The sequence below is a fragment of the Peromyscus leucopus genome, chromosome 6 (genome assembly GCF_004664715.2).
Source record: "Peromyscus leucopus breed LL Stock chromosome 6, UCI_PerLeu_2.1, whole genome shotgun sequence".
Classification (NCBI taxonomy): Eukaryota; Metazoa; Chordata; class Mammalia; order Rodentia; family Cricetidae; genus Peromyscus; species Peromyscus leucopus.
In genome coordinates, this window is record NC_051068.1 from 68,210,431 (window position 1) to 68,223,940 (window position 13,510).

Genomic DNA, 13,510 nt, shown 5'->3' on the forward strand with positions numbered 1-13,510 from the left:
CCTTCTCACTCCCCAAGCTGTGTAGGGAAACAGCAGCTGTGCTGTACTAGTTTCTAGACTCGGGAGCGTATTCTGTGTTAGCCACCCTATTAGGAGACATGCTAACAAGCAGCCCCTCTGCACTTAGCTCAGGAGGCTCATGTTGCTTGCTTATTGAGAAAAGCCAAATAGGTTTGGTTGATGAAACAGCTGCTAGAGAAATTGTAAGATTGAGCAATAAATGGGTTCAAGGGACTTTGTTTTTCAGACATTTGCAGGACTTACAGTGCAGTGTTCTTAGATGTCAATGTACAGTACCAAGTATTTTCTGAGACACATTGAAAGGAGAGGAGAAAAAAAAAAGATACAACCCAGATTCCAACTCTAGTTCTGGCATAAAACTGTCCACCTGTTGTATTGCTTGGGAAAAATCCCACCAAGATGATGCCACACAGTTGCAGTTCACTTGCTTTTGGTTGAGCATGGAAAATGAATTTGTTTTTGTGAAAAAGACTGATTTTGGGGGAGATAGTGCTCTTGTTTATATTCAGTAGTCTAAAACTTCTACTTTATTTTTTTTTTTCTATCATCAGCTTGATACAGTACAAATTCTTATCCTAATAATGAAATGTTTCACTGAAGCTTGCCCAGTGATTGAGTGAAACCAAAACTTATGATAAGCCACAGTCATCCTAGGGTCCCCCCTGCTACTACCTCCCTGGATCTGTGGGTTGCAGTCTGATTGTTCTTTGCTTTATATCTAGTATCCACTTATGAGTGAGTACATACCATGTTTGTGCCTGGAGCTTTTTCTATATACTAATTGGAGATTTTTGGTGATTCAGTTGGTGAAGCAGGGATCCTTCTCTCTGTAATAGTGACAGGAGCCCCTTTGTATAGGCCTGGATTTGAAGTAGACTCCTTCTCATGTGGTGTCTTTTACCTTTTCTTTGGATTCATGAAATACTTCGATGCAACCTGAGTTCATAAAATAGGAGAGGAGTGACACATGGTCATTAAGGTGTAACAGGTTGGTCTGTGATGTGTAGTGTTTTCCTCAGATTCTTTTTAATTTGCGACTGCCTTGGATTGCCTACAACTGGCCAGAAACTATGAAGTATTTGGGATTAGAGTAGCAAGAGTAACAGCTTTCTTTCTTTCTTTCTTTCTTTCTTTCTTTCTTTCTTTCTTTCTTTCTTTCTTTCTTTCTTTCTTTCTTTTTCTTTCTTTCCCTTCCTTCCTTCCTTCCTTCCTTCCTTCCTTCCTTCCTTCCTTTCTCTCTCTCTTTCTCTCTCTCTCTCTTCTCTTCTTGTCTCGTCTCGTCTCTTCTCTTTTCTCTTCTTTTCTTTTTTTTTGAGACAGAATCTGGCCTGGAACTCGATATGTAGGCTAGGTTGGCCTGGAATTCTAAGAGATTGGCCTGCATATGCCTTCTGAGTGCTGGGATTAAAAGCCTATGCCATCATGCCTGGCTATTTTGTTTCCTTTGAGGTATGAAATGTTCAATTCCCAGATATAAAAGAGTCATAGTGATTGTATGTATATCTTTGATATGTGAACTTTTTGGGACAGTTTATTACTGTAGCACATGCTGGTCTTCAACTCCCAGTGTGATTCTTGAGCTTTCCCAGTATTAAGATTAAAAGTGTGTGCCATCCCACCTGGTGTATTTGCTTTTTTTTTTTTTTTCCCCCAAAGACAGGGTTTCTCTGTATAACAACTCTGGCTGTCCTACAACTTGCTTTGTAGACCACACTGGCCTTGAACTCACTGAGATCTGCCTGCCTTGAATGCTGGGATTAAAGGTATGCGTCACCACCACCTGGAGTGTTTGCTTATTTTTATTTACTTATTTATTTAGGCTTTTGAGTTAGGATCTAGATAGTCCAGGCTGGCCTGAGACTCCTGCTCCTTCTGACACAGTCTCCCAAGTCCTGGGATTACAGGTGTACCTGCCTACACCCACCTTTAATTTTAATTAATTAATTAATTAATTAGTAGTAGTAGTAGTAGTATTTGAGACAGGGTCTCATTATGCCTGGAACTCATTGTGTAGACCAGGCTGGCCTCAAAGTCACAGAGATAGAGGTCTGTCCAACTCTGCCTCCTAAGTGCTGAGATTAAAGGTATCTGAGACCATATCTGGCAATTTTTTTTTATATTATCTAGTTGCTAAAGAAATTAAGCAAAGTGTTAATAGTTGAAATCTTCTCTTAATGTATATTACACCTGACTGATGCACATTTTTTAGATAACTCATGTTAACCATTACCTGAGCCTGACATACTAACTACTTACTATACTGTAAGATGCCTGATCAGCCAGTGGTGATGGTGATGGTGGTGGTGTAGGCCTTTAATCCCAGCACTCTGGATAGTCGGATCTCTGAATTCAGGGCCAGCCTGGTCTGCAGATCGAGTTCCAGGAGAGCATGGGCTATACAGAGAAATCCTGTCTCAAAAAAAGACTCCTGATGAAAACTTTGTTGATTCTGTATTATTTGGGCTGTGTGTAGGGGAGAGTAAAATTTATAATCTTCTAAAATATGGATTGGGATGTGAGGATAATTTGTATTAGGCATCAGGAATAATAAAATCTTAGTGTAATTGTGAAGGATTGCAGTGTTAACTGGAGGGTTTATTTATAGTGAGCTTTTTGAGAGTACATAGATCTAGAATTCTGGAAGAAGGGACTAGACTAATAAGTGGCAAAGTGATAATAATGAAGAATAAGTCTGGAGAATCTTCTTTTTTTTTTTTTTTTTTTGAGACAAGGTTTCACAGAAATTCACCTGTCTGTCTCTGCCTCCTAAGTTCTGGGATTATAGGTGTGCTTTTTTTTTTTTCACTCCTTTTTCTTTTTTGAAGGTGTTCGAAGTAGAACCCAGGCCTGTCCGACATGCTAGGCAAGTGCCCTACAACTGAGCTAAATCTCTAGCCCCTTATACTGTTTATCTTTCGCACGAACTATGGTTTGTTTATGACTTGCCACATAGTTCAGCCTGGTCTGGAACTCATTATCTTCCTGCCTCAGCCTCCCAAGTCCTAAAATGAGTACCTATCAGAAAATAGCTAGTTTTTTCACACTGAGATAATACAGCTTATTGCCACATCTCTTTCAAATAATTGCTTCAGTGTCATATATTCTTTTTTCCTTATATGTGGGAGTGTCTTGCCTGCATAAATGTCTGTGTACCACTTATATGCCTTGTGCTCTTGGGGGCCAGAAGAGGGTGTCAGACCTCCCTGGAACTGGAGTTAGACAGTTGTTAGCTGCCGTGTGAGTACTGAACATTGAACCTGGGCCCCATGTAACAAGCAGCCAGTGTTTGCAACCACTGAGTTTCTATATCCCAAAATTAACTATGTTGTCTGAGGTAGCCTTGAGCTTATGATCCTATTGCTTCAGCGTCTGAAGTACTGGGATTACAGACATGAGCCACCATGCCTGACTAAATATTATCTTTTCAATGAGGCCTTATTTCTATCATTTATTTTTTATTTTTACTTTTCATTTTATGTGTATAAGTGTTTTGTCACTATGTATTTATGTGGACTGTATGTACCTGGTGTTTGTGGAGGCCAGGAGAAGACGTGGGTCCCCTGAAACTAGAGTTACAGTTAGGAGCCACTATGTAGGTGATAGGAACTGAATGCAGGTCCCCTGGAAGAACAGCCAGTGCTCATAATAAATATTGAGTTCTCTCTCTCTGTCTCATACGCCTTTAGTTGCTGAGCCATCTCACCAGCCCATTCATTCATTCATTCATTCATTCATTCATTCATTCATTCATGTCAGGGTCTCAGCTCTCTTAGGCTGACCTTAAACCTACTATGGAATTGAGGGTGTCCTTGAAGTTTGGATTCTCTTGCCTCTACCTCACAAATGCTGAAATTACAGGCATGCACCACCACATTAAGTTTTCCTAACTCTTAAGAACCCTACCTTCAGCTCTATCTGTCCTCATACCTAGTAGTCTTCCTTTGCTCAATTTTCTTTTTCATGGCACTTAATAGCTTAAAAGCATTCACTTGTGCCTTTGTGCCTTTTTTTAACCAAAAAAAAAAAAAAATTCACTTGTTATATTTATTCCTTGTTGTTTCCCCTCTTACGATAAAGGTTTTGGAGGTCTTTATTCTGGTATTTTGTTTAATGCCTAATACAATTCCTATCATATAGTTAATACTCTAAAGTATATATATATATATATATATATATATATATATATATATATATAATATATAGTTTTTCAAGACAGGGTTTCTCAGTGTGTCCTTAAACTCACTCTGTAGACCAGGCTGCCCTCTAACTCACAAGATCCTACTGCCTCTGCCTCATGAGTGCTGGGATTAAAGGATTGTGCCACCATGCCTGACCTAAATATTTGTTGATCAAATTGGAATAATAGCTTCTCGTCCTAACTTCGTGTAAACTTCATTTACTACAAAGTATGAAATGTAATAAATACAATATGGGATTCCAAAATGTTATAAAATTTTATTTAAAAAATTTTTGTTTGTACATGTGTGCATATGCATACAGTGCCCAGAAAGACTAGAAGAGAGCATTGGATCCCCTGGAAAGGGAGTTACAGGTAGTTGCAAGATGCCAGATGTGGGTACTGGGAACTGAACTCAGGTCCTCTGGAAGAGCTGTACATGCACTTAACCACTGAGCCATCACTCTAGCCCTTGTAAAATGCCTTGTAACTTTAAAGAATTACATAAATAGTGCAAAATGATTGTATTTCCATTGAAATAAGTGATGTTTACTCACTAAGAAAACTCTTAAGATTTATTTATTATATATAGTGTTCTGTTGGATGTATGCCTGCCTGCATGCCAGAAGAGGGCACCAGATCTCATTACAGATGGTTGTGAGCCACCATGTGGTTGCTGGGAATTGAACTCATGTCCTCTGGAAGAACAGTCAGTGCTCTTAACCGCTGAGCCATCATCTCTCTAGCCCTTAAGAAAACTCTTTATGTGTATTATATATTAATCATATCACACCTAAAGCTAGACACATCTACCTTCATATTCTGTTATTCCAAATATAATACTCCTGTCAACATTGTTTCCCTTTTGTGAGTCATTGAGTCATCTAAGCAAGAAATGTGAGCACCATTGTTACTTCTCCTTTTTTTTTTTTTTTAAATATTTATTATGTATACAGTGTTCTGTCTGCATGTGTCCCTGCAGGCCAGAAGGGGGCACCAGATATCATTACAGATGGTTGTGAGCCACCATGTGGTTGCTGGGAATTGAACTCAGGACCTTTGGAAGAACAGTCTGTTGAATGTATGCCTGCCTGCAGCCATCTCTCCATCTCTCCAGCCCCTACTTCTCCTTTTTTTTTTTTAAAGATTTATTTATTTATTTATTTATTTATTTATTTATTTATTTATTTATTTATTATGTATACAGCATATATCACTGCAGGCCAGAAGAGGGCGTCATATCTCATTACAGATGGTTGTGAGCCACCATGTGGTTGCTGGGAATTGAACTCAGGACCTCTGGAAGAGCAGCCAGTGCTCTTAACCTCTGAGCCATCTCTCCGGCCCTTCTCCTTTTTTTAATAATAATTTTTATATATCATTTGAAAATGTATACAATGTATTTTTATCATAGCCACTTTGCATTCCCTCTCCTCCTCCTCCCTCTGTCTGTTTTTTCTTTGTACTAGCTATGTAAACTGGGCTGGTCTTGAATCCTAGTCCCCTTGCTTCAGCCTCTTAAATGCCAGGATTATTTAGTTTACATGTTGCCACTAGTCCCATTACTTTTATTTGTTGTTTTGTGTATATTTCTCAATCTTTGGTTTCTTTTGAATCTTCACTGCTAGTTCACTAATTCATGCCCATCACTGAAACTCTGATATAGAATATTGCTACAAAGTGTAGCTAGAGTTTTCCTGCCTTGCCCACAGTCAGGACAAATCTTTGTCACCCACCAGTCCCACAGCCGCTCAGACCCAACCAAGTAAACACAGAGACTTATATTGCATACAAACTGTATGACCGAGGCAGGCTTCTTGCTAACTGTTCTTATAGTTTAAATTAATCCATTTCTATAAATCTATACCTTGCTACGTGGCTCGTGGCTTACCGGCATCTTCACATTCTGCTTGTCCTGGCGGGCGGCTGGCAGTGACTCCCTCTGTCTTCCTGTTCTTTCTTTTCTCCTCTCTGTTAGTCCCACCTATACTTCCTGCCTAGCCACTGGCCAATCAGTGTTTTATTTATTGACCAATCAGAGTAATTTGACATACAGACCATCCCACAACAACAAAGTCTTTTGTTTGCGTATTTGTCTTTTTTGGGGGGTAAGGGTAGGCAGGGTTTCGAGTCATGGTTTTTCTTTGTAGCCCTGGCTGTCTTGGAACTCATTCTGTAGTCCAGGCTGGTCTTGAACTCAGAGATCTGCCTGCCTCTGCCTCCTAAGTGCTGAGATTAAAGGCTGAGATTAAAGGAGTGTATCACCACCTGTTGTCTGTCTTTTGTGAGCCCCGATATTGTTTGTTTTTGAGACAGTCTTACTTTGTAGCTTTGGGCCTGGAACTCCTAGAGATCCATCTGCTTCTGCCTCCCAAATGTTAGGATTAAAGTTATGTGCCACCATGCCTGGCCTATTTTTGTGTTTTAAGATAGGTTCTCCTGTAGCCCAGAATGGATATGTAGAGGTGAATGATCTCAAACTTCTGATCTTCCTTCCCCTGCTTCCATCTACTGGAATTATAGATGTGTGCTCCCAGGTTCTGGCTGGCTGTGTTGAGTGTTGATCTCATTATTTAGACCAGGCTGGCCTAGAACTTATTATGTAGAGCAGGCTGGCCTCAAACTTGGAGCAGTCTACTTGGCTCTGTTTCCTGAGTGCTAAGATTACAACCAGATTGGGCACCCCGATCTTTTGTAATCCTTTTAATCTGGGTGCATTCCCCATTTTTGTTCATTTTGGAGATAAGATTCTCACTGTAGTTCCAGGCAGGCTTAGAACTCTATATTGCCTAGGCCATCTTTTAACATTTAACAGAGTCCTCTTACCTTGATTTGCTGAGTGCTGGGATTGCAAGCATGGACCACTGTAACTGACTTTTTCTTGTTTTCTTTTAAACTCTAATCATATTGTCTTCAAAGTGTTTTTCTAAATACTTGAACATTCTGCTTATTTTTGTTAAAAATACTCAATGGTTCCCAGTCATTAAATGATAAAATTTAAACTTGCTTAGCATTCAAGGCCATTTATGATCTTGACCTTTGCTTTTCTATCCAGTATGTCTTTTTTACAATTAGTACATGAACAAATACAATTTTTAGTTCCCAGATCAGTCTCCAAATCTCATCTCAAATGCTGCTTCCTCTAGAAAGCTTTCTTACTTGCCCATAAAGATTTAAATACATTTTATTTGATCTCACTATACTTTATAATCTCCCAGGAGTATGTGAGTATCCTAAAAGCAGAAAAGAGTGGCTGGAGAGATAGTTCATTGGTTAAAGCATTGGCTGCACTTCCAGAGGACCAGAGTTTAATTGCCAGAATCCACAAGGTGGCTCACAACTGTCTGTAACTCCAGCCCCAGAGGATCTGATGACCTCTTTTGGTTTCCTTGGGCACTGCATGCACATAATGCACAGACATTCATGCCAGCAAAACATCCACACACATAAAATAATAAAATACAAAACTTAAAAAGCAATGTATTTTCAGTGCCTAAAATGCTGTCTTCTAAAAGATACTCAGGAACATTTGTTGCATAAATGAACATCTCTGTAGGTTTAGAAAATGCTACATAAATTTAGAAGATGTCTGTTCTGAAGGTAGAGTATTAGTTCATCTACAGTGTGTGTGTGATCTTGGTTGAGTCACTTGATATCTTTAAGTTTTAATTTTCTAAACTTAGAAATGATGACTACCAGCACATGCCTTTAATCCCAGCACTCGGGAGGCACAGCCATGTGGATCTCTGTGAGTTCGGGGCTAACCTGGGCTACACAGTAACTTCCAGGACAGGCTCCAAAGCTACACAGAGAAACTCTGTCTCGAAAAACCAAAAAAGAAAAAAAAGAAAGAAAAAGAAATGATGACTACCTTGTCTATTTTACTAAGTTTCTGTGTTAATAAAAAAAAGATTTTACATCAGGCAGTGGTGGCGCACGCCTTTAATCCCAGCATTAGGGAGGCAGAGCCAGGGCCTCTCTGTGAGTTCGAGGCCAGCTTGGTCTACAGCACGAGATCCAGGAAAGGCACCAAAACTACACAGAGAAACCCTGTCTCGACAAAAATGAAAAAACCCCAACCCCCCCCCCAAACCAAAATTATATATGTAGAGTTGCTTTGTAAACTATAAGGCACCTGAAGATTTTAATTTTGTTATATGTATATGGTCCTGGGGAAATGGCTTAGCAGTTAAGATCATTTGCTGCTTTTCCAGAGGGCCTGTGTTTGGTTCTCAGCACCTGTATTCGGTGTCACCTGTAATTTCAACACCAGGAGATCTGACACTTTCTTCTGACCTACACACATGCGGCATAAACACACACACACACACATACATACATACATACATGCACACGTGCACGTGCACACACAGACAAAAAGAAATCTTTTTTGAAAAAGTGTGCATGCGCGCTTGCGTGCGTGCGTGCGTGCGTGTGTGCATGGGTGCGTGCGTGCGTCTGCCTGCCTGCATGCCTGCCTGCCTGCCTGCCTGCATTGGTACAGGAAACTGTGAAGGCCAGAGGGGTCAAATCCCTCTGGAGCTGGAGTTAGAGGCATTAATTATAAACTGCTCAATAGAAGTATTGGAAACCAAACTCAGGTTCTCCGTAAGAGCAAATGTGCTCTTAACTGCTGAGCCATCTCTCCAGCCTTATTTAGAACTTGTTTGTTTTTTGAGACAGTTTCTCTGTGTAACTACCCTGGCTGCCCTGGAACTCTCTCTGTAGACCAGGCTGGCCTCAAACTCAGAGATCCACCTACCTCTGCCTTCCAAGGGCTGGGATCAAAGGCATGCAACACCACTCCAGGCTCTGAGACAGGGTTTCTTTGTATAGCTTTGGCTGTCCTGGAACTCACTCTGTAGACCAGGCTGGCCTCAAACTCAACAGGGATCCACCTGCCTCTGCCGCTCAAGTGCTGGGATTAAAGGCGTGCAGCACCATGCCTGGCATTACTTAGAACTTTTTTTTTTTGTTTTGTTTCGTTTTGTTTGAGACAGGGTTTCTCTGTGTAGCTTTGGGGCCTGTGCTAGAACTCACTCTGTAGCCCAGGCTGGCTTCGAACTCACAGAGATCCTCCTGGCTCTGCCTGCTGAGTGCAGGATTAAAGGTGTGCGCCACCACCACTCGTCTACTTAGAGCTTTTGAGTCATACTTTTTCTTGTACATATTAAAGGTACCTTTGTGTGTGCATATATAGTGTATGTATGTGTTGCTGTAGGTGCGCACATGTGTATGGTATGGGTGGGTATAGCCAGAGATCTACATTGAATATCTTTCTCTATTGCTCTTAATGTTTTTGAGATAGGGTCTCTCATTGAACCTGCCTGGCCAGTGATCTCCAGGGATCATTTGTCTGTCTACATCCTGAGGCCCCATGTCTTGCCCAACCTTCCACTACCACCAGAGCTAGAGTTACTATTTATACTGCAACTTCTGGTCCAGCTTTTACATTGGTGCCCTAACTTCCTTTAATGATGAACAGTGATGTGGAAGTGTATGCCAAATAAACCCTTTTCTCCTCAACTTACTTTTTGGTCATAGTGTTTCATCACAGCAACAGTAACCCTAATTAGGATAGATACTGGTACCAGGATAGTGGAGTATTGTTGTGGCAGAAATAACCATGTGTTTTGGGGAGGATTGTGGAAGGACTTTGAAACTTTGACATAGAAGAACCATTGAGTGTTCAAAGCTTGTTGAGTTGTTCTGTGGGAGCTTGGAAGATAGGGATGTTGAAAGAAATGTAGAGAATGAAGGCCTGGCTTCTGAAGTTTTAGAGGGAAGCAAAGGCTCTATCTTCCAGGCTATTGGTGTGAATCTGTTGTGTGTGGCCAGTTGGAGCGGAAGAATTGGCTCTATTAACAAGAGACCAGCACCATTTAAGTGAAACCTTTGTGTTACTGGGACAATTGATGCTGATCAGCTGGAGCTGAGAAATTAGCTGTGACTAAAAGACCAGCTTCATGGAGGTGAAATTCACTGGGAAGAGTTTCCTCAGAGCCAGCACACAGAAGTTGTGTTCCAGAGGCAGCCAAGGTTTGTACCTCAGGCTGGCAGTTGAGCTGGGTAGTGTAAGAGTCACCCAGGAGGTACTGGTTTTGCAAGCATAAACTGATCATGGAGAACACCTGAGATTGGCCTTGTGTGAGGTCAGGAAAAGCATATGATGGAGGTGCAATCTCAGTAGCAGTCAAAGGCCCAGGATTAAAGGGGTCATGTGGAGAAATTGAGATTTGGTACCACGAGAGAGCCCAGGAGAAGCTATTGGTGAAAGTGCAGCCCATTTAAGTAGAAAACCCCAGCATTTTGGAGATGCCAGTACCATGGGATGACCACCAAGAGCAGTGTCAGTGGTGGAGTGGAGCCTGCCTGAACTTTGAAGACAAGCTGTGTGTGCTACAGAGGACAGAGCCAGAGAAGTGACCTAAGCTTCTTCTTTTTTTTTTTTTTTTTAAAGATTGATTTATTTATTATGTATAGTGTTCTGCTTGCATGTGTCCCTGTAGGCCAGAAGAGGGCACCAGATCTCATTATAGGTGGTTGTGAGCCACCATGTGGTTGCTGGGAATTGAACTCGGGACCTCTGGAAGAGCAGTCAGTGCTCTTAACCTCTGAGCCATCTCTCCAGCCCGACCTAAGCTTCTTGAAGGAGTCCAGAAGATTGTGAATGAAATCCATATAATGGACGTTGAGTTATTTACATAGTTAGAGCTTGGTTTTGCTTTGTTCAGATTGTGACTGTGCCCTGGTTCTTCTCTATTGAAGTAAGAAAGCATTATTTTTAATTTTAACAGGAGCCCACAGTTAAGAGAATTTGAACTTTTTTTTTTCCAGACAAGGTTTCTCTGTGTAACAGTTCTGGCTGCTCTGGAACTCACTTTGTAGATCAGGCTGGCCTCGAACTCACAGAGATCCACCTGACTCTGCCTCCCGAGTGCTGAGATTAAAGATGTGAGCCACTGCTGCCCGGCTCAAAATGAGATTTTGTAGTTTTACAGAGACTTTGGATTTTAAAAGAGGCTGGATAGTTTTTAAGGGCCAACTTTGTTTGTTTTGTGTTTTTTCTTTTCTTCCTTCCTCCCCCCCCTTCTGTCTATGTGTCTTTCTCTTTCTCTCTCTTTCCTTCTGTCTGTCGGTCTTTCTTTCTTACACCTCTGGCTGTTCTGGAACTCACTTTGTAGACCAGGAAACTCAGAATTCCACCTGCCTCTGCCTCCCAAGTGCTGGGAGACAATTTAAAGTGTTTGAGTTTGTAAGGCTGTGGGACTTTAAGTTTATTAATATCTAGCTGGGCAGTGGTGGCGCACACCTTTAGTCTCAGCACTGGGGAGGCAGAGCCAGGTGGATCTCTGTGAGTTTGAGGCCAGCCTGGTCTACAGAGTGAGATCCAGGACAGGCACCAAAGCTACACAGAGAAACCCTGTCTTGAAAAAAAACAACAAAAAAAGTTTATTAATATGTGATTTGGGATAAACAAGAAAAGAAAGGTGTGGCTTAACAGTGTTGTGTCTGTGTGTCAAGTTGATGGTGGAGTCAATTGTGCTGGCTAGTTTTATGTCAACTTGACACAAACTAAAGTCACCAGAGAGGAGGGAACCTCAACTGAGAAAATGCCTCTATAGGATTGGACTGTAAGCAAGCCTATAGGCCATTTTCTTAGTGATTGATGGGAGGAGGGCCCAGCCCATTGTGGGTGGTGCTACCCTTTGCTAGTGGTCCTGGGTTGTCTAAGAAAGCAGGCTGAGCAAGCTAGTAAGCAGCACCTTTATAAGGCCTCTGCATCAGTTCCTGCCTCCAGGTTCCTGCCCTGACTTTCTTCAGTGATGAACAGTGATATTGAAGTGTAAGCCAAATGAACCTTTTCCTCTTCAAACTTACTTTTGGCCATGGTGTTTTATCACAGCAATAGTAACCCTAATTAGGGCATCTAGTGTGCATGAAACTCTAGGTTCAATCCCCTATACTGCATAAAAATGTACTTGGTAGTACAGGCCTGTAATTGTTCAAGGTTATCAGAGTTTAAGGCCATCTGGGGCTTTGAGACTCTATGTGAACAATAAAGGGAAAAAAAGTTTCCTATTACAGCCTTTGAAGCTATAAATGTTTTTCTGTAACTTGTATCTTTTATAAAAAATAATTTATGTGTGGATGTTTTGTCTGCTTGTATGTCTGTGTATCATGTGCATGCATGCCTTAAGCCAGAAGAGAGCATTGGATCCTCTGAAACTGGAATTATAGATGGTTGTGAGCTGCCATTTGGGTACTAGGAACCAAACCTGGGTTCTCTGCAAGAGCAGCAAGTGCTTTTAACTAATGAGCCATGTCTCCAGCCTTTTCTAAAATGTATTTAGTTCAGAACCTCTTTCATCAATGTAGTATACTCCTGAATATCATCCTAACCATGGCAGATATAAAGGCTTTCCATATCCCAATGGATTAAAACTGTTACAGAGCTGGGCATGGTGGCACACACCTTTAATCCCAGCACTTAGGAAGCATTAGCAGTCGGATCTTTGTGAGTTCGAGGTCAGCCTGGTCTGCATAGCGTGTTCCAGGACAGGTAGAGCCACACAGAGAAACCCTATCTTAAACAAACAACAAAAAACTGTTGCAGGAACTAAGGAGATGGGTTAGTGAGTAAAGTGTTTGTAGTACAAACATGAGGGATCGGAGTTCAGATCCCCAAACACCCAAGTGAAAATGCTAAGACTGGCAACTTATTTTTTTAACCCCAGAACTGAATGGAGCAGAGAAAGAGGATTCCTGGAACTTGCCTGTCATCCAAACCAGCTCAAACAGTGAACCCAGGTTATTAAGAGAGACACTGTCTCAAAATATATGGTAGGAAGTGTTAGGGGAAGACATCTAATGTCAACCTCTGGCCTCCACACATGCATGCACAAGTGCATGTACCTGCACATGCAAAAAAAGTTGCCACCTTTTAGAATATTAGACTTCTCAGGGATTTCTTCAATCTTGAATTTTTGTTTTTAAAGATTTTTGTGTGTATATGTATTTGTATGCATGCTACATGTGTGCAAGTAATCCCAGTGGCTAGAACAGAACAATAAGTCCCCTGGAACTGGAGTTAACATGCCCACTGATTCTGGGGAGGGCATATTGGATCCATTGGAACTGGAATTACAGGCAGTTCAGAGGTACCTAAAGTGGGTGCTGGAACTGCCCTCCGTGAGAACAGCAAGTGTGCATAACTGTTGAGCCATCTCTTCAGCTCCCCACCCCGTGGAATTTTTTTTTCGTCCCTCTCCCCCTTTTTGAGCTAGGGTCTCACCATGTAGCCCTGGATAT

The 13,510-nt window shown here is 41.4% G+C and overlaps 1 protein-coding gene across 1 annotated transcript in view; it reads left to right on the top strand.

Annotated features, from left to right (window-relative positions):
- The window catches only part of Gatad2b (GATA zinc finger domain containing 2B), a 77,521-nt gene that overhangs the window by 3,335 nt on the left and 60,676 nt on the right, over nt 1-13,510 (top strand). The gene's annotated exons all lie outside the window — the stretch shown is intronic.